General features: G+C 36.5%; 1 protein-coding gene across 1 annotated transcript in view; it reads left to right on the forward strand.

Moving 5' to 3' along the window:
* Window positions 1–226: 226 nt before the first annotated feature.
* LOC117288617 (cAMP-regulated phosphoprotein 21-like) overlaps window positions 227–23,232 on the forward strand; it is a 62,588-nt gene continuing 39,582 nt past the window's right edge. The window contains exons 1-2 of the mRNA XM_033769539.1: window positions 227–493; window positions 13,775–14,027. The gene's annotated coding sequence lies outside the window, so the exon portion shown is untranslated. The remainder of the gene's footprint in view (window positions 494–13,774; window positions 14,028–23,232) is intronic.

Below are 23,232 nucleotides of genomic sequence, written 5' to 3' on the forward strand. Positions count from 1 at the left end.
TTTGTAAAAAGATAACAACACATGTTTTGTTTACGCTGTTGTTTTCAGATAACTGAGCAATAAACCGGAAATAAATAAACTCGACTTAGAATGACGTCATACGGCCTCCGTTCACTACAAATGACGTCATTTGGACAGTATCCCTGGTTCGCGGCAGATTATTTGATATGCCAAGTGCGCTACGCGGAACCAATGTAAAATAAATATGGCATGCATGTGTGTGTAAAAAATGTGCACACATCGTTTTCAATGATTTTTTTATGGAAATTTAATAGGTGAAAAGAGGCGAAAAAGGCAGCCGCAGCCTTGGTCCTTAGGCTCTTGGTAAGCACAGTGTGCAGGTTGTCTCATTTTCATTCAGCCATTTAGCGAGCTACTGATGTCCTGTAACAAGATGACTGTTTGTGAACGGCAAGGACATTAGCCCATGTTTGTTGGAGGGTTTTCTGCTTGAGAAGTTCGATATTTGGCATGGACATTTTGTAAAATTGTGGTAAGTATAGCAGCGAAGGCATTGCTGTGTTTCCGTAGGCTCCATGCGTGTGTGTGTGTTCAGAATCGAGTTGATGTTCAACGTGTTTACCTTACGTTTTTAATTTGTGTACAGTTTGGGTGTAGGCCAGTGGTAAATGCATTGTTTAGCTCCAGTCTGCGTAAACAGACTATTCCTCATCGTTCACTTATCATCTTACCTTGTAAGATGACGTTCAATTTTCATCATCAAGTCTGGGTGTTTTCATGGGTGTTTTTTTAATTTCACTTTCAGTGTAAAAGATGTGCTTTGAAACCTAAGGGTCCACTTTATTTCCTGCCCCTTTTTTTGTAGATGGTGGTAATGGTAAAATTAGTACTGTTTTTTTTTATAGGACAATTAAAATGTTATTGTTATGTTGAAGAAGTAACATTCATTGAATCTCAGTTGTGCTGCTGACTTTCTTTACATTTGGCAAGAAAGATTGTTGGGAATGGGAGGGTACGTATTTAGCGCGTAACACAAAAACATGTACCTCCTAGCGCCCTAAAGAAAAGAAAAAAAACCGATTACAAATACAAGGAAAATGTACTGGTGGGTAAAAAACAAATGCAAGAATTAAATGATAAATAAATGCATATTTAAAGCAATCTTAAACTTAACAATTGAATTAGTGTTTTTTAAATGTTCCGGTATTTTGTGCAACATAATTTGTTGAAAGGGCAAGTGTACCAGAGGCATATTACATCTCTAATATGTAAAATTTCAGCCAAAGCAGTCTGTCTTTGTCTTGATTTTTTCACCATGTCAACAAACTAACTTGATAATAACATCATAAGAGGAGGGGTGTGGTGTTGGAGTGAAGGGAGGCAGGGGGAATTGGAAGGTTTTAACTTGTCTTCAGCATTCCAGCCGCCGATTTCAGGAAACTTTATGCAACGGCAAAAGTTGACATGCGCAACATTTATTGCATAAGTTGTGCACTTCTTACTCCAGATATCTTGCACAAGTGGACTGACGTAGTTGCTTAACGTTGTTATGGTGGGGATGTTGGTACAGACGGTAAGCAAGGAGTGGATGTTGGGCAACATTGTTCTCCATGAACAGTTGCCACTGGCTAAAACACATGAGGACTTCCTCCCGCCTTTGTTAAATATTTATTAGTGAAAAAACAATTTATTTAACTTTGAAGTGACAAGCAAACTGGTCTCAATGAAAAATGTCGGACACTTCGTACCTTTGCCACTTCGTACCTTTGCCACTTCGTACCCTGGACACTTTGTACCTTCAGGACACTTTGTACCGTAACCAAAATTTGGCACTTAATTCTGTGGGCGGGTACGAAGTGACCATCAGCTGAGTTACTTCGTATGTTCATTAAAATGTGGACTCCTCAATAATTTAATGTTCGTTGAGATAAAAGTTAGCAATACTTAATGAATTGTTATTATCTCGCAACTTTGACGACCGATTCAGCTCAAATTTTCACAGGTTTGTTATTTTATGCATATGTTGAGATACACCAAGTGAGGAGACTGGTCTTTGATAATTACCAATAGTGTCCAGTGTCTTTAATTAATCTTAACCCTATGACCAGCATGAGGAAAACCTGCTCAGCAGATAGCTGCTCAGCAGATATAGCTAACGCTCTGGTTAGTGTGTTAGTGTTGAATGCTAAGGGCCAATGTCCTGGTCAACATTCTGGTCGCAATACAGCAAGTTTTGAACCGTAGCATCATACTTTCCACCCCCTGTGTAAAATGGACTAGACCCAATCATGATGAATATTGATGTTCAGGTTGTATAGGTTTACTGGTTGGTTAGGAATTCACATTATCATTGGAGGTATGCTTGGTATGAGAAAATTACTAATGAGGTAGAGTAATGCTGTCTGTGCACATGTACAAATGTATGTATAACGTCATCGTTGATGGGCGGTAGTGAGTAGTGTGTTGAACATGTTATAATGGGTAGTCGTTATGATTTGGGTTACACTTAAAATCATGTTGAAACGTGTAATAGTTGTGTCCTAATTGATAATAATGTGCATTCTGCATAACGCGTGGAAGTACAATATACAAATTGAAAAAAGTGACAAGTTCATAACATAACATGAAACAATTTGGCATGTTTCTGTCATCTCATATTTGTGTTTTCAACAAATGTTTGAAATAAATTTTGCATCAATTCTTCCGTAACATTTGGTCCTTGAATGTCTAGAATGTTTTCATCAAATTATTATTTGCTGATTATTTTTTTTCCATTTGAATTTTAAAACCTTGGCTGCCTGTATGCAAGTTCAGAATATCTAAAAGATTATTTTATCAACAAAATAACCATGGATTATAGTATGATCATAAATATTGTAGTTTGAATTTAATTCGTCCTTTGGCCAAGACTTCTAAATTGTTTTAATTAACTAAACAACACAAAGTAGATAAACTGATGGAAATGCTCTTAATATTGTGGAAACTTGTGCAAAAAAGTTGAAAGCTTGGCACCATTCACCAATTGACATTGTAAAAAACAATATTTTTGTTGTTAATGAAAAATATAAAAAATTATAACAACAGCCATTTTAGAAAAACGTTGACGCTTTCCTTTATAAAAACTAAAAGGATAGTGTGAAATCTAACCTTCTTAAAATCTGATTTACCAAGAGCTGACCTGGTATTGTGCAACAAATAAAAGAAAACAAATGAGAAAGTTTCCCTAATGTGAAAGCAAAACAGTCTGGTATGGAGGAGAATAAATAAACCAATTGTTATACCCAAGGTCTTATGCAAGAGCATACATTGTACCATGTTCATGTCCGTCATTTGAATAGAAGCGTGACACGTCTTTCCTTAAAGAAATAGACAAGAGCTGTATAGATGGTACAATCTTGAGAGGAAGCTTCTTGAGACGCTCCAAAAACAAAATCTGCTCAATCTTAGGCGTGTCTCCGTTTGAAATACTTAGAAAAACCCTACCAAATAACTTTCACTTTCAGCGTTTGTTTGGAATGTTCAACACCTTTGCCGTAAAGCACTGAGATAATCATGCAATTTCCAGGCCTGTATACTTCATTTTTGAAAGGGAAAGGGCACCAAGCCATTTCTCCTTGGTAAAGGGCACCCTATATGTAGGGCCACTGATTTTCCGCGATCGCGGAAAACGGACGGAATTCGCGGAATCCGCCCTTTGAAACGGAAAACGGGATTTCAGAAAATTTGATTTTTTTTTTTTTTTTTTTTTTTCTTGACGCCAAAACTATTGAAATTGCATTCTTTATTAAGATTCTTTTTGTTAAACTAAAAAGGCATCAGAAATCAGACCATTAAAAAGTACGAGATCGTAACCGTGGATCATTCTGTTCTACTTCACACCATCCTCAATGTTTACACACATGATGTACACACGTTGTTAACATGGTTAAGCGAAGGGCATTATTCGCGGCACGTTTTAAACATTTTTTGTTCACCCAAATTGCATTTTCTCCCTCTCTTTTACCAACAATAATACACAAACTAGCTTACCTATGATCTATAAGAACACATACAATGTTTTTTCATCTCGGAAAGGTCTAAAATAAAACCGTAAACTGTCAACATTCTGTCGCCAAAGCGAAAACAAAATGGCTGACATTTTGTTTGTGGATGGAGAATGGTCACGTCCATAGACTTGTTCCCAAGTCTTTGATCATGCTGAAACAGCGCCCTCTTGTGGATACACTCCTGTCATTAGCCTACAATGTGGCTGATGCAGAGAATCAACTGCAGTTTTAGACTTGGAATCAAGTCTATCACATCATGTGCATTGATACTGCAGTCACAGTGCAACCTTTTTAGAACAGCAGTATACAAAATAATCAACAATTATAAAAAAAAGTATTTTTTTGAAATTTGTCAGTTCAAATGAACATTTTACGAAGTCAACAGTGCAACTTATCTCAAATTGATTTTTATAAGTGTGTCCCTGGGTATTAAACAACCTTTTATCTAATTAAAAAAACATGAAACGGAATTTTTTGTGCCTGAAACGGAATTCATGTTTTTGCCAAACGGAATTTGCACTTTTCTGAAACGGAAAATCAGTGGCCCTATATATGAGGACACTAAATTTCTATTGGAGCATTTTAAGGGCACCAAGGCAATGACCAGAGGGGCATGGAAGCAAATGCGTTAAAGTATCAGGCCTGAATTGCGGTAATGATTGGACTCCCACGAAAGCCTTTAATTATTGTACTTTCCCTTTAAAGTGCCTGAATGACTTGAGACTTGGCTGCCTATAAGGACTGAGACTTGAGGTTGGGTGGGCTTGAATGCACCCTCAGACCTCTCAAACCTTCAATATTGCTACGGCTGTGGTTTTGACTTCTAAGGCAAAGACTTTCTCAATCAGTACTACTAACTAGGGAAATAAAGAAAAACACATAGGAGTTCATAATGGCTGACAATGTGGCTTACTGTATCATACTAGGAAAATACATTTTAGACATTTACTTAAAAGTTTTATCGGACAGCCCACACTCTTTGTTGCCATGGATCGACCAATCAGAAACAATGATAAAAGTTTGCTCAAAGATAAATTTATTTCTACATCACAGAGATTGTACACATGGTTGTACCCGCAAGTCTACTCTTACAGCACAGATGTTTACAATTGCTGCACTGTGTTACAAAATCAACCAAAGACAATAAATTAATCGCATCGGTATTTGACTCTGTTGACTCATTAAAATAAATGAATCACACTCCCAGTCATGCGCCTATCCAGTCCGCCATTTTGGGAGTCAAAATATACACACAGGATTTGACTCCCAATATAGCGGAAATGGTTGACTTACATTTCGGAGGTGTGGCCGTTCCGTGCAAGGGGTCAATAATAAGGAAGGGGAGAGTTAATTACTGTGGAATTGGCCACTATCCATCAACATAAAGTAATGCAGGAAATATTGATGTGTTATTGGATTAGACTTCCCCTTTAACTGGAATTACTTACAAAACATAGTTACAGGGTCCTAGCTCTATGGTGACAGTTTATGATGACATATGCCAGGAATGGTGGTTATTATTGGTTAGAGCTCTGGCTACATGAACAGTAAAGTAATTTGATCAAAACCGCATCTGGCATTTGAGATTCAGACACGTATGAAAAATTGCGAGTTGTGTTGAGTTTTACTTTAAAACTTTGGGGTTTAAATATTATAACTGTCACACATCAGTGACAGGACTGGAATTTCATCTTTAAACATGTTGAAAGGGCAAGGCCATTTTCATTTTGTAAAGGCCACTTCCATTGGAAAATCTTAAAGCCAATGGGAACATTTTGTTGGGTACTGAGCCAAGATCCCAATTTCAAGGAGCTGCTAAGCACCCAAATTTGCTTAGTGTGAAATGTCTTCCTTTATGAAAACGGGACTATCAACCAAATCCTGTTTTTATCAAGGAAGAAGTTTCATGCTAAGCATATTTTTGTGCTTAGCAGCTCTATGAAATTGGGCCTAGTGCCAGGTTGTAATTCCAGGCTTGCGATGAAAAACTAAAATATACTTTTAGGTTATTCCTGTTGCAAATATCAAATAATTTTGTTGCAATTATAATTTTAGGATTTGAAGTGGCATCTTATCTACATGTAGGCATGCTTGTTAATGTTAGTCATAGCAATTAAAGCGTCTACTCTAGAATTGCGAGGGTTATCGATTCAAATCCCACCTAAGGTGCATAGATTTTTGTTTCTTACCAATTCTGTAATGTTCCTTTAAATAAGGTCCCATGAAAACTTTGATTTGTACAAAAATAAAAATAAATCTCATGAAGTAACCAAATAATATTGAATGGAAGGAAACAAATTACAATATCAACATGGCAAAAGAGTAAAAAAGATCTTTGGTCATAAACGGTAGCAACTTGATTTGAGTCAAACAAATTAATTATTAGCATAAAACCTTTCTTGGTGACGAGTAATGGGGAGAGGTTGATGGTATAAAACATTGTCTAAATTGTTCAGCACGTTGATGCTTTTTTTCATTATTCTGGGTTAAAATTAATGTCCCCATAATTCATGATGAAATTCATGAAAGCAATTCATACATTGATGAGTCTAGGTCAGTGTGCGGTCACCAACCCCGCAACTTAGATGTAATGCACTGGTTGGACAGGTTACCAGTGACATGTGCTGCGGAGTGTGAAATGAACTTGAATCTTATCTCTCCTTGAGTGGACGCAGCGACTAGAATTGGGTTGAATTCTGATGGAAAAATACATGCAATGTTGTATGTATTAAGTGTATGAGATGATTTATGGTGCAGTAGATGCACAACAGTATGGAGTCATGTAGAATGGCATTTGATTAATGGAGCAGAATGGTTGGGTGTGTGTGTGTGGGGGGATAGGAGATTGCAAAAATACACATTTCCCTCTTAATTTAGCCTGTTATTATTTTCAGATGTGATGTGATCAGACCTCATTGTGGATTTTTTTCCCCACAAATAATCTAAATTACTTTCTTGGGTTTTGATGATAAATTTTATTTGCACATTTCATCAAATGAATTCTGTATCTCCCCTGGGCTTGCAATTCTGTATCTCTGTGTCAAGGCCATTTTAATTTTCCAGTAAGGGATAATAAGTTAAATCCATCTACCATTTCCCGACCCCTGACCCCAACCAAAGAAATAATTTATTATAATAGCATTATGTAGGTGAAAATGCCTTAAGAATATATTAAATATATTCAATACATGTCTCAAGAAAGCAGGACACAAAGCTGTCATTTGTAACCTGACTGTGTCACACAAGCCTTTAAATTTTAATGCACTGAAATAGAGATTTACAGTCTACATCACACATCAGCTGAGCACTTCATCGTAGAATTCATGCAGTACTAAATTATATGCAGACATTTTCCCCCACACATTGGTACAAAACAATTACTCAGTAGCCATGCCTTCTACACAAACTAGTATGTGCATAACCTCATTGTATTATGAATATGGACTGGAATCAGAAAATTATAAAAAGCAGTGTAGCAAGGGTTTTCCGCAATGCCTTGAGAGAGCGAAAGACAGAATCGGAATGAAATGTGAATGCAGGCATTTAGGGTTATGCCCTTAAACAGGGTCGTTTTTCACTTTGTGTTTCATTTCAATTAAAAAATAAATTGCCTGTGTTTTAGAACATTTCCATTGAGTTCTTGGAGAATATACTTTTGGTTATTTTCAAAGACCATGCTAATTAACAAAGATGTGAAAATTTGGGCTCAATTTGTCTTTGAAAATAATGAAAGAAAACCACCCAATAGTTGTTACACACAATGGTCATGTCAAGTAGATTGCACGCTTTCAGATGCATAAAAAGGCTTTATGCATGAAGCCTTTCTAAGATTCAGTTTTGAGGGATCACTTTCTCAAAAACTACATTACTAAAGACCACAGCAACAGCTCTCCAGTGTTTCCTTACCCAATAAGTTTGATGGTCACTTAAAAAAAAAGTCATTACCAAAAGTATGCTTTGCCTTAAAGTTATTTTAAAGGAAGTTGTGCACACGTTGAACAGACATTGAATTGAATTACGTTTGATTATGTCCGATTGTCAAAGTAACATAAATATTCTTATTTATTGCTTAGTTTAAAAATATGAAATATTTTTTCCAATGATGTGATCACTTGTATGCGTCATGTTTTTTGTCGTTTGGAGATTCACCCTTCGTGTCTGATGCTGTCAAATGAAGCATGGCACAGATGCTCAATTTCTATTTCCACAACTTTGGAACATTCAGACACTGAGATTTAGTAGATGCCCCTATATACCCAGGGAGTAGCATGAAACTTTTCATCCTAATCTTCACAAGACGGTAGTATAGTAGGAGCAATCTGAACCCCCCCCCCCAGGGGTGGAGTTGAGATTCCCTCCACATACTCAGAAAAGCCGTACCTCCGGAATGGCCCAACTAGGAAATCACACTTGCAGACCTTCCAGAACGCCCACACAGCCGGAACAGAATAATCAAAGGGGGTACTCTATAGACGAGGTTTGATTAGGATTGCAATCAGATCAGGCAATACTGATATGCCACACTGAATTATTAGCAAAGGTTAAGGAGACACTGGGTATACTAAAGCTCTGAAATAAGAAGTAATACATTTTCCCCTGCCATTTGATCTCGGTATTTTGTATTCAATCTTTGAAATTGTTTTTGTTTTGCATTGTGAAGTTAGGCCCATTTACTTCCGTACTTAAATTTCTGTAAAATCCATGAGCGGAAAGATTTTAGCCTAAAAAACACCTGATTCAAGATTTATCATTATTTTATGAAACCCCTCAAAACTATTGCATGTTTGATGACCTTTGATGCATTGCCGGACATGCACTTTCTCTGTCGCAACCACATGTCAGCTACTTGATGTATGCCATATTTCATTGACCTTTTCTGCAATTAACACTTTACAATGTAAGAAATGTTCCAATGTAGTTTTACATCTGACTTTGGTATCAGATACTTTTCCCTTGAGGAAAATCCTTCATTAACTAAAAATTTGAGTTAGTTTCAATTTACCACCTTGACATTGTGGAAGGTTAATAGGGAAACTAGGTCATTCTGGCACACTGTATCAAAACTGTCAAATGCATGACTTCAATATAACCTTGCCTAAATTATTTGTTTCTGTTATGTTGTCATGGAAACCTCTAATAGAACTACACATTGTAAATAAAAATTTTAATAACTGTATATCATATAAAATTGGGTGGTTATTTCAGTAATTAGGGGCATTTTTCAAGGAGACAGTGATACATGTACCTTCCTGATTTACATATTCATAGAAATGGTTGTGTACCATACCCAAACTAGATCAAAATAAACAAATGAATTTCACTCTGCTGAATTGACTTGAATTCCCCTGTACATTTTACATGAATTGAAATGAATGCATCTCCAAGAGGGAATAAAATGGTTGTCCGAAAAGAAATCCTGACCAACCATGCAGGCATTTTATTTGAGGTCTTCTGAATTCCACACAGTGCCGTATTTACATGTAGTTCAAATACTGACTGCAAATTGTTGTAATAGAATTCAGCATCTACATGTAGGGGACAAATGATCCTTGTCATCCCAGCAAATATAAATACGTGCGTATTGAAAAATATCATTTAGTTTCAATATGACAGCAAGCTGAATCGAAATTTATACCAATCCCAATCCTCTTAAAAAACCTTAAAATCTTTTCAAAGTCATGAAAAATGAGTAGAGGTGTATTACATGAATTAAATAAGGAATAAGTTTTAGTGAATACTTTTGAACTCCTATGTGCAATTAACATTTGCCTGTTAGTCAAAATCTCATTAAACCAGATCAATAACAAGGCTAATTACCCCCTCTGACTCTATAAATTATTTAAATGCCATTTTGTTATATCCAAATTGCGTTAATACATAATACACTAAATCACATGATGAGCATTTCGGGTAGTAAAAAAACATATTTAAGCTAAACAACATATCATCTTGCTTAGCATTGTGTATGGTTAATTAACCTATTAACCACAAAATTGCTTAGCACAGAAAACAAATCTTTCTTTTAACAGCAGTGTGGGTACTAGCCCAAAAAAGTATTAGACATGTATATTATTTTGTACTGGTTCCCTGTAGTGTTTCCTTCGCAGAAAATTTTGCCGAGCACAATTTTCTGCTTACATCGTGTAGCAGCTTTACAGTCTGTTAAATTGTGCCTCGTCACACCTACATTAGGTGTAGGTACATTGGAGCTGTGGGATTTCATATTCTTGGTAAGCAAATGCCATGGCCACTTACTTGGTATTATTTGATGTTCACTAGGATATTCAGAGAGCAATTGAATAGTGTCCCTTCAACGTTAGCATATACCCACTTATAATGCTTTACACCTAGTGATGGTCCCCATTAGAGACTGTTACCATGCCAACCTCCTGGGTAACGATGGGATATATTCCATAATCAAGTCGGCAACAAAAAAATCCACCTACATGTAAACACATACCCAGGGAGTCACACCTAGTGATGCCTTGTACGTAGATGGTTGGCATGGCAACCTAATGGGTATCATTGACTACAGTACCTATACCTACATGTACATGTACGGAGGCCAGGTCAATGGATAAGATTTTCGCTACCCATTTGGTCAGTCGTAGCGCTGCATATTATTGCAAACGTAGAGCTATATAGGTGTATACAAATGATGTAGTGTACATGATGTGGGTTGATTTGCAGCAATTTAAATGACATTTATATTGCACTTCAAAAAATATGTATTGTATTTTGTGCATTTGGGAATTCCCCATATACTAAACCCAATTAAAGTTGTTGAGTTTTGCAGGCGTTTAAAATTAATCCATTAGTGTCTAATACAAGCCATAATTTTAATGTGAAGGGTCATAAAGAGCCAGTTCAGCACATTCGCATAGCGAAATATTTTGACCGACCACATAGATTTTGTGCACACTGAGTGCCAATATCTAGTAGCAAATGGTATAATCTGTGTAGGAGTTTTTTCTGCTATACAAGGGAAATTGTTCACTGATAACCATGTTATCTTATGCATGTAGATGAACCCACAAGCAAGGTTTGAACTTTATTACTAGGTGTAGCCTAAAATTTGGTATCCAGTTTTGAAATTTCCAACAAATTTAGACACCCTCTTTTTCCAACACCTGGCTAAAACCTCGACTGGGATATTCAGTGGGTACATTGATTGCATAAAATACACCTATTTCAATATGTACCTACACATTCAATATACCCTTGCAATCACACCTTGTGATATCTCAGACGTCTTGCCGGTTTCCATGCCAACTTGCAGTGTATTGGGTAACAGTAGCCTATACTAAGATCAATGAATACATTGATTGGAAGTTTTGCCTCTCTGCTTGTTCATGCACCCTTCACCTCCTCACCCTGTGAACACCTAGCAATGGCTTTTAAAGAGGCAGTTGCCATGACAACCTCTTGGGTATGAGTTGATGTATATTCAACTATATCAACCCACACCCAGTGATGACTTAAAGTAGTGGGTGTTGTCATGGAAACCTATTGAGTAAGGGTTAATTTTGGCTGAGATGGGATAAAGTTCATTTTGAGAAGTGTTGTATTCTTGAAGTGCACATTTAGTTCAGAACAAAACTTTGTATTTGGAAGAAAAAGAAAATAAGGAATCGTCAGTAAGTAAGTTGAAAATGTGGGCTGAATTTCAGAGTATCTAGTCTATGAACAGACAACAGAATTTAACTCTGTTGTCATGTTGAAATGTATCCATTGATTGTTTTAGGTTGATGACATGAGTAACATACGGCGACAAATCCCAATATTTTTACACGGAATTTGCCAAATTTAAACAAAAAGCCAACACAAAATTTTGTTTCAGCAATTAAGGTTGTTGGTCATGAACAGTGTGTGTGTGTGAAAGAAGATTGTACGCTTAGTACAGTAGTGTGTCAGTACACTACTGGTCACTAGCGTTGCTACACGTACTCATTATGAAATCTTGAACTCTACATCATAATTACACCACTAATAGGTAACTCCTCCCCCCTCTCCATCGCCCAATCATTAATTAGTAACATCAATCAAACTGTATTGGTCATGCCTGGCCATACCAACTACATGTAGATGCTACCTGCGTATTATCCATCATTTCAAACACAATAAGAAGTTGTTTCTGAGAACATCTGTCTACAGGTATAGAGTATACTGGCCAAGGTCTCCATTAGTTATCACTATTATTATTTCTTTTTAAGCTGCTTTTAAAATTTTCAGGACAAACATTTTGATATTTTATCTACAAGCCTTCTGTCAAGTCTTACAAATGATGTAATCAAAATGACCAGAAAGTTTTTTGATAAAATAACTACAATATCATAAGAAGCAAATATTATTCACTTCTTTAGATATTATTGTAATCCTCAGTCTAATTTTGTATGTGGGAGTGTTGTTAATATTCGGACACTTAAAGGTCACTGTGTCTACAAACTCATAATTATGATCCCTCCTTTTTATTTGGGGGGGGGGGGGGGGGGGGGGGGTGCCAAATACAGGGTCCTGATTGCAAGGTCTTAAAATTGATGAACTTGTTAGTGAGTTTTTATAATATGTTTGAACTGGGAATTAATGTTTATTTATTTTACAAATTCAATGTTGCTTTTAATGATTTAGTTTTTTTTCTTGATCTATTCGAAACTGTAGGCTTTTTGTACAGGACTTGAAACAGGTGGCTGATGCCTCCAAATGACCAATGTGGGCTAAACAAGGCTTGAAGGGACAATAGACAAGCTCCCCAATTTGGATAAATGGATGTAAAATGCAAATCAGTCGTCACGATTGCAATGAACTAAAACCCATTATACCCAATTCCCTTTCAGCAAACTCAGCCCACGATAAAGTATGAAATATTGACTGAGGTTACATTATGACAGCCTCAATAGCTTATTGCAATTTAAAGGGGTTGCCGAGATAAACAGGACCGTTAAATTAAATTGGCAGAATAGTTTCCAGGAAATTATCGGTTTGGGGAAAATTTTGGGATTGTATCGCAGAACAAGTGGGTGTGGGTCCTCCCCCACATTGGGGAAGGGGAAATCTCGCTCAAGCTAACTGCACTGTATAATTTAGGGTAATAAAGTGTGTTTTTTGAGAAAGTGTTGAAAAAAAAAAACCATGTAGAAATCAGCAGTTTGAAATATTTGTCAGGCCTGGTATTTCATGAAGGCAATGAAGGCCACAAAAGCCATGGCATGGACTCTGTTGCCCTGGTTTTGGCTTTGGTACCCCTTCAAAAGTTTCCCAAAGACTTTAAGATTTTCCAATGGAAGTGCTCTTTTCAAAATAAAAATGGCCTTGCCCTCTTTTAAAATGAAATTCCAGGCTTGATTTATTTTTTAAAATACTGCTTTCATAAATTTCAGATCTGTTGAGTGATTCAATTGAATTATATTCAAATCTGAAGAATTAGATCACACATAACCTGGTTACATAACATTTCCCTTTTGCTGAAATCCATTAAACGTATCCCAACTTAATCCAAACGGCGCCCTCAAGTGACAGTTATTAACTCAATCACCTTTAGTCTCTTGCAATTACCCCTAAAATGCATGACCGGCTCAGAGCTCTGATTCATTGCAGTAAGACACATCGACAATAGAACCCATGATAAATTAACAGTGAATTTTATGTCAGATGTCTCGTCTGCTCCGCTACTGTTCATCCTTGACAATATTTCCTTCCCCCACATTGACCTTTTCTCGATCTCACAGCCTTCTCTCTCTCTCTCGCCATCCCTTTTTCTTCTTGTACAGGCTCTGCGAGGAGAAGTAATTCCTAATTGAAGGACTTCAACCCACTCAAATAGGAGCCTGTAAAGGTTACATCCATGTAGTAGGCACACTGTACAGCGAGCAAACCTAGTCCATTGTAGATACAGTATTGAAGGTTAATGACAAGGCGATACTGGGTGCCCAGCTAGCTTGCTGTGCGGTAGATGTGGACATTGATAACACAGGGACGTCGTTTTAGTCTGAATGCTGAGGAATCCGTTCTGACTACACTCAGGTGAGGGTTTGTTGTGTTTAGAATCAGTCAATGCTTTCATAAATGTTTACTGGGAATGATTTGGTCCAACAAAATAGCGAGAACTTTAAACTGAACTTATTTTCTGCACACTGAATGCTGATACTGAATAGCAATTGGTGATTTTTGAGTAGCTATTGAATTATTTTGTGTTCCATTTTTCTGTGCTATGCAAGGGAAATCTTTCAGTGATGTATAAAACATTGTAAGTTTGAAAAGTGAATCGATTCGAGAGTCACTATATTTATTCAGCATGATTTCCACTGTAAAGAAAAAAAATTGTTCTCTGAACCAATTTTGACATTTAATGCTGTTGTACAATGTATAATACTTTCATTTTGCAAATGCCTCTGACAGTACACAAAATACATGTAAAATGACAAGCAAAATTGCTTGTAAATAGTTGATGGATGTGATTTATATTGGGATTCTGCGATAATTAATTGTTGGTTTTTATTTGACTAGCAGTAAGCACTAATCATTGTCCCTGCCTATCTCTGTGAAGGTAGGTCTGGTGTGTTGTATAATTAACGTAAAATAACCAAGTACTCTTATCGTGATGAGAAGGGGTTTGGCCTGGTGTTTCTGGCATGGTTGGTTGCATATTAAACCATTACAAGCTTCATGTATGCTTCGTTTTGAACGGGCAAGGGCACCAAGGCATTTTCTATTGGTAAAGGGCACTCTATGAGGAAATTGTAGATTTCTGCTGGAGCATTTCAAGGGCACCAAGGCATTGACTCGGGGGCATGGTGCAATTGCCTTCGTTCCTTCCTTGAAGTACACGTATCAGGCCTGGCTGCATGTGGTTCTTATAATTTCAAACATAACTCTAATAGCTGAAAAGAAAAATCAAGGAACGGTTTGGGATGCCATTTGAGTCTGAAAAGTGTTGTATAAGAACTGCATGTTATTATTATTAGTGTTGGCAATTAGGGCATGACAAGTGCAGGGAAACAGGAAGTAACACCTTTCTGGCTGCAGTGAAGTTCCAGACCTTGGTTTTAAAGCTACATTTTGTACAGTAGGCCTTATGAATTATAGTACCACCTCGTACAGTAGCATTTAATCAATCAATTGGATCAGATACACCGGCCCATTTAAAAATTAATATTTAACAGCCAATTCTTACTTAAAAATAAACCTTGAACCTTTAACATTTCTTCACGTTTTCTACTTACCATCCTGTTATTGGGGCTTGCTCTATTGGTAATGAAGGAAATGAAATGTGAAATAAATATTAATGGATTAATGTGCCGGCGCAATACCAACTGAGCTACCTAGTCCTGTGATGGCGGTCTCCCTATTTTGTCAATATTTTTGATCAGGATTGCAAGAAGCCATTAAACCATAACTGACATATTGTTGCAGATCTCACCAAAGTGTACAATAATACCTGGGTAGTGGCAGCAGAGGGATCACCTTAAATATTGGAAATATTAAAATTTAAAAAATATATAATATATTTTTCGTGACTGTACTACTTGTTTTCCACTTGACAGAGGTGGTAAAATTATGCAACCATTATAAAAAAATAACAGTTCTCTCTCACATGCCCATATATACTCTATGGGGAAAGATGGTAAACAAACTATGCAAAATAAAGTCTTGTAATTTTCATTCTCCATTATCACCATCCTCATCATCATTATCAATGCCATTCGACTGTAATTCTGCCCTCAAACCATTTCACTAGAATCTTCCTGGTTTGATTTTAACTCATTTAAAATTCCAATTTGATGGAACGCATTTGGACGCAAGCATGCATGACCCGACATAGAATCACTGCCTAACGCCTCACCTTGAAGGATACAACATGTAAGATGGGTTGTAGTAGAGAGAGAGTGGTGATTTGAGACAACGTCTTAACGCAATTAACCCTCGTCATCTCACCTCGTTTAGAGTCTTGACTTCCCTCCTGGCATTCACACTGTTGTGTTCTCAAGGCTGTGACCCATTAATTGCTAGTTTAGAATGTTCTACTAGGAACCCTTTATCAATTATAGTTTTTTTTCCTTCTCGCCATTCAGTGCACATTTTTAGAGCAAGAAGATCCAACTTTAATTCCACCCGAGATGCCTGTGACTTTTTTTTTTCTTCACAGAACTCGGGAAAGTACTGAGTATACAGTGCTAAGACACATCGGTGGATATGGGTAAAAACCAAAATTAATATTCTTTCTACCCGATGCAAATTTAACATTAAAAATAAATTGCAGTATAGAGCAAGGCATGGAATTAATTTTAGATTTTTGTTTAAGATCAGCTAAATTCATCTGAATTCAGGCATGGAATATGGATTTCAGGATGTCAGGCCTAGTCCAATACTGTTAAAGGTATTACACAGGAATGAAAGAGCTGACAAAATTGTCACAGACAGTGTTCATGTTTTGTGTGATCAACCATAACATGAAATAACAAACCTTTGAAATTTGGCCTTAATTCGTTGTATGAGTCAGGATAAAATAGTGAAAAACCACATACAATTTTCAGCATCTGAACATTGTCCTTAATTTTGGTTGTAACAACCAAAATCAACAAAAAGACCTTTTTTCAATTCAGCGTGCTGTGGCAAAAAAATAGAAAAAATAAATGCTGGGCGATAGTTTTGAAAAAACCTGGGGAGAATCCCAAAGGTTCTTAAGATGCGGCAAAAGTAAGGTACTGATTCACAAGTAACAGGGACACCAAAAAGACTTGGTGTGGCTGTTATGGGGTGTGACAGTTTATCCTTATCACGTACGAAGAAAATACAATTCATGTAAAATTCATGTTGTGAGTTAGTGCTGCTCTAATACACAGAATCTGTTAATATCAATTACTGTCAAGAAATTCACAACATTTCACACATTTTGTGAAGTTGTGTCCCAAATTTCAGGGAATGACCAAGGTACCTTGTAAATGATCTGGGCCGAATATTATTGAGCTTTTCAAGCAAAAAATATTGCTTAACAACTTTCTGCTTGGCATAAATGAGCAGGATACCCGTAGCAAAATTTTGCTATGCTTAGCTTCGTTTTGTGGTTAAGTAGCTCTATGAAATTGGGTCCAGGTACATGTACCATTGCTGTGTTCTCACATAAAATGGAATGAATATCTATATTGCTAAAAGTACCCCAAAAAAAGAAAATTTTATGCTAATGTATCTGCAGAAACCGCTCTGTGTTCATGTACATAGGCTAGAGTTGAAACAAACTCATATGAATTTTTCCTTATACGGAATAGACATTTAAGAACCCATGCAAAGAATTTATGAATATTTCAACATTTCCCGTCTCAGATTTCAGAGACAACGTGAAAACATGTCCTACAGGGGCGATTGCCCTACAGGGGAGAATTTATCAACCCTTTTTTGGTATCACATGATAGCCAACCTGAAACGTCTGAACTGAAACCATTTTAGTTCATGGAATTGAAAATAAAATTAAAATATGTTGAGCAGAAGCAGAAACACAAACAAATCTTGAATTTGTTACAATTCAGGTAGGTTAAGATGCGCACTCCAGTACTAATAAGAAATGTGTCTATAGTTGAGGCCCAATTTTATATAATTGATTTTAAAGCCATTATACTCTTTCGGCACAGAAAAAAAAAAAAAAAAGTTCACAGATTTACAAATAACTTACAGGGTTTAATTAAGGTAATGGTGAAAGACTTCTCTTGAAATATTATTCCATGAAATGCTTTACTTTTCGAGAAAACATTAAAACAATTATCAATTCTCGTTGTCGAGAATTACGGATTTATTTTAAACATGTAATGACACTGCGAAACGTGCGGAAACAAGGGTGGGTTTTCCCCGTTATTTTCTCCCGACTCCAATGACCGATTGAGCCTAAATTTTCACAGGTTTGTTATTTTTTATATCAGTTGTGATACACGAAGTGTGGGCCTTTGGACAATACTGTTTACCGAAAGTGTCCAATGGCTTTAAAGGCAGTGGACACTATTGGTAATTGTCAAAGTCTAGCCTTTACAGTTGGTGTATCTCAACATATGCATAAAATAACTAGCCTGTGAAAATTTGAGCTCAATCGGTCATCAAACTTGCGAGATAATAATGAAAGAAAAAAACACCCTTGTCACACGAAGTTGTGTGCGTTTAGATGGTTGATTTCGATACCTCAAGTTCTAAATCTGAGGTCTTGAAATCAAATTCTTGGAAAATTACTTCTTTCTCGAAAACTATGGCACTTCAGAGGGAGCCGTTTCTCACAATGTTTTTTACCAACAACCTCTCCCCATTACTCGTCATCAAGAAAGGTTTATGCTAATAAATATTTTGAGTAATTACCAATGTATTTTGGAAGGTAATCTTGTTCTGATAAGCATAATTTGTTTGTGCTTACATGTAGCTGCTTTTTTGCTTTTAAAGACAGCTGTGTGAAATTTTGCCTAGCTGTTTCTACATGTGCAACAGAGAAAAGCAAACAACTACATGTACATGTACAAAGTTGTTTTGCTGCCTTAATTATAGCATAATAATTTATGTATTTCATCACATTTGGGTGATTTTATCTATAACAGAGAAGAACATTTTGATTATGAAATGGGTTTTTTTGAATTTGTTATTAAAATTCTTTTATCAATAGACATCTGTCTTTATTTTAATTTATTTGGTTCTGTAAAACTGTGGCAGAACCTACGTACATTTAAATCAGTTGTGCTTCTAAGAACAGCAATGGTCAATGGCCAATACCTTGAAGATGACCACTACCATGCTCCAATTAGTAGCTCCTAATTAATGCCTTAAATTACCTCTGGTCAGCCTTGGAAGGAAATAGGCTGCTCTCTGGCCACACTATCCCTGGCCAATCATAGTCTCCAGATGTGGATTCCATCAACTAAACTTGTCATGCATTCCCAAAGCTAGTATTGTGTTTCTCACGCACGTCATTTTGTGAATTTTGTCAAGTACTCGCAGATGAGTGACACTTTCTCGGAATGACAGCAACCCAAGTTCAATCAGGTCCTACATCTTTTATTTGTTTCGCGCAATCTTTAATTGAAAATAACGCTAAACAAAGTAAAATACTACTAATAATGTCAAAATCTGCTTTGAGGGAATTATTTCTCTACTTCAGTATCCAACTACTTTTAGAAAAAAATAAAAAGTACCTTTAAGTTTGCAAACTGAGTCTCCAATGTCAAACCTCATTCAGGGTAATCAGATTATGGGTCAAGCCTTATTCTTGTTTATGAACTTAATAAGTAGAACAAGTTGAAAAGAATCAGGGGAATTTTTAAAAATGTTTTTCTTCTTCAACGTTTGCAGGCAATGGATGACCGGGCCTTAGTGTCAAACCACAGTTTTAAAACCACTGGTATTTCTTTAGTTTTAGGCTGGCCAGGCTGTTAAAGCCATTGGACACTTTCGGAGCAGAACAAAAATTAAAAGTTCACAGATTTACAAATAGCTTACAGGGTTTACAGAAAGTAATGGTAAAAGACTTCTCTTGAAATATTATTCCATGAAATGCTTTACTTTTTGAGAAAACATTAAACAATATCAGTTCTCGATATCGAATATTACGGATTTGTTGTAAACACATGACATGACACGGAGAAACGTGCGGAAGCAAGGGTGGGTTTTCCTGTTATTTTCTCTCGACTCTGATGACCAATTGAGCCTAAATATTCACAGGTTTGTTGTTTTATATAAGTTGTGATACACGAAGTGTGAGCCTTGGACAATACTGTTTACCAATGGCTTTAAATGCTGAACACAAAATTTCTTGGCTCAGAAAATTAGTTAGCTTAGTAACAATTTGAACTTGGACCTAGAAATGTAAGATAATGAATTAACCAAAAAGTTTAGTGGTGTTAATGTTATGAATTTTTAAAAAGATGGACACCGCTGAAGTATGCAGCCTTGGGCATGTTTATTACATGACCTACCAACCAAAGAAACCAAAGCTATAGTAACAAGACGTGGTTCTTGTCTTAGCCACTTACTCTCCGAGGTTTGACAAGGTGCTTCTTATTCAACATTGAGACGAGCGTCTTTGATCGGACCATGTCTTGAGTTAAATGTCACCTTGAACATATCTTGAGAATGCCGACAGCTACATGTATATCAAAGGTCAAGAGTAGATCATATTGTTGCCCTGATCTGATGATGACGCTTTCTTTCACAATGTAAGACGGGTGAAGGTAAGGACATCTTACCGAATGTTGTTTGTTTTTGTAGAAATAGTTATGGCTTGATTGAAAGGAAATGGATTATTGTGTGACAGCTGCTATATGTAGATCTCTGATGGATAAGTTTCTTGACTAGAAGGTTGCGTCAAGGTTTTGGGGATTGCGGTTTCTCACGTATGTGACTTGGATTTTTAAAATGATTAAAAAAAACAATAGCAAAATTCGAACCAACTAATATTTGATGTTGTTAAAAGCAAAAAGTGAAGATGGCCTCACATTCACAGAAAGACTCTATAGTCAAATTGTGAGCCCATTACAATATCATTGCAACAATTTTGAAATGAAAATGTTGCAAGTTTTTGTCATGGGTAGTTGTTATCCTGGGTTCACCTTCAAAGGAGCAGGAACAACAAAATATTTGACAAAGTGTGCGAGCACATCATTTACTTCCTGAGTGTGGTTCTAACTCATTTTACGTCTACCATTTGCATCCTTGAAATATGACAAAAAAACTTATGGGACAAGAAAGATGAGGTCAAACCCTGGGCAATCATTTCCTTGTTATCTTCCTTATTTAAATGCTTACATGCTACCCAAAATAGATTGACCCCCTGTATAGGCACAGCACCCTCTTATTTAGGTCATCGCTATTTGGAGCTCCAAATCTTGTTATCCTGTTAGCGTTTGTGACGTAGTTTCACTGAACAGCAATGCTCACTTCACACAGTGCAATAACTTTACCGACTGGGCCCTGTTTCATAGAAATAAATAAGTATCAAATATTGCTTAATATGTTCTGCTAAGCAAAAATAAGATACCAGTCACATGTGGTACATAATATAATGGTATTTTGGTTGGTAATCTTATTCTGGTGAGCGTAATTTCTTGATGCTTAGCTACTCATTACAATGTGCTTTAGTCTTCAGCTCTTTTGAAGTTAGCGCAGTACTTTTCCCGCTAAGCAGCTCTATGAAATTAGGCCCTGAACTGTCTGTGTTTGACCAGGAAGTAAAACCCCAATATTTCCAGCAAGCTTAGCTGTAAAAACCATCCTTGAAGTGAATTCAATGAACCCACTTTATGCCTTTGTGACTTTGCACGCTTGATTTGTTGAATCTTGAAGAGGGAATATCCCAATCATTAACCACAAGTCATCAACTGTCAATCACAACTCTTCGACCTTCACTGATTGTACGGGAAATGAGTGAAACTGGGACTACATTTGATTAATTAATGTGATTGAGGAGAAACTAAAAACGGCTTTGAGTAAGTGGGCGCCACAGAGACCATGTAATGTATCGCCCAAGTTTGGCCTTGTTGCCCCTTCAAAAGGTTCCCAAATACCAAGTTTGTCCAACATACGTTCCCTTTGCTAAATGTAATGATAGGGTCGAAACATTTAGGCCATTAACTAGTTTTTGCATCTTTTTAAACTACATTACAATTGGTGTTCCGATTTAGCTAACCAATAGATGTATTACATTAAAAATATTGTCTGATTATTTCTGCTTAGCTTGATATCCTTGGGTTCTACATCAGCAAGAAATTTAAACTTTTATGATCTGCCGTCGATTTCACAAAGAGTTGGGACTCGTCTTATCTCGAGTTAGGACGAGTAACTTGTCCTAATTAGGATTAATCTTAAGGTCTGCATGCTACAGTGCATGGTTGGGACTCGTCCTAAGTCCTAAGATAAGCCTTAAGTTAGGAAGAGTTTTGTGAAATCGACGGCTGATTGTCTTCCGAAGTCATTACAGCTCTCAAATTTCACAATCCACAGACACCGATAACCAAGCTAGTTTTTATTTCTTGTAGGTCCCTTTTTGTGCACAATACTAGTTTGAAAATGAGTTTTGACAGATTCTTTATTGCGATTTAGATGCAGTTACATTTGAGGCAGCAGATTTAGAAGAATGTGACTGTACTCTCACTCAGTTGTAATTGGAATGAATGTTTGCCAATCCATTTCCGTTGTGGCTTTTAACTCATTTAATTTCTTGGTATTTGTACCTCACAGCATGTATGTGAGTCAGTGATGGTTTGAATGAATGAGCACACGGCGAACAGTTGATCATCTTTGATACAACACAACAAGAAATAAGTTGTGATGTTTTTGAAATAACTCTAGGTTGTGAGGAGGAACAGTTTTTCTCCGACGTTGATTTGAAAACTATCTTTTTGAGTAGCATTTGAATCACAGCAAACAAACTAACCTACAACAAGCCTCATCCACATCTTTTGTTGTAGAGTCTTTCAAAAGCCTCGTTTTCCATTTTGGATGAAATTTGTAGGAGTTTAATCTCTTTGAGGAAGAGGAAGATGCTTAGGTTCTGATGAGAACCAAGAACCAAGGGTGAGATACATTGTTATGTCTTGATGTTTCAAACAGTATAGTCTGATCCGCTTCAGGAAATTCATGTAAATTCGAGTGTGGGGATGAAGTACATATATGTGTATCGTGTACGCAAATAACACTAATAGTACTTTAAGTTAGCTTTTACAGCATGTATTTAGTTCGCTGTTTTTAATCCTTTTAATTATTCTTAATTTTCTGCATGCAGTAGGTCGGTTAGTTTTTCATTTAAACCCTCCAAACAATACAACTTATTATTTTCAGGAACCTTTAAGTCTTTTTGAACTATTTTACAACCAAGAGTTGTTTTTGATTTTATACTCTGTGAATTTCACATGCTTCAATATCGCTGATGCCAAATATATAATAAAAACATAAAAATATATTTAATTGAAATAAACGCTTTAATGCACTTTGTCCCTTATACCCCACGATGAGTGCACCTGCTAGACTGATTTATGTTGATTGACATTCATTTGACAACTTAGTGGTCACAGGGACATTAGCGTACACATAACAGTACATGTACAGCAGTGTGCCTTCAACATATTAGAATTCGTTAAACGTGTGATATGTTTATGCGTTCTACTGGTGATCGTTAAAGTTGAAAGCACAGTTTATTGAAAACATAATTTATTCCTATTAATATCATATTTAAATGGAACGTTTGGTGTTACATTGACTACGCGTTCCT

This window comes from Asterias rubens, chromosome 3, assembly GCF_902459465.1.
Source record: "Asterias rubens chromosome 3, eAstRub1.3, whole genome shotgun sequence".
Classification (NCBI taxonomy): Eukaryota; Metazoa; Echinodermata; class Asteroidea; order Forcipulatida; family Asteriidae; genus Asterias; species Asterias rubens.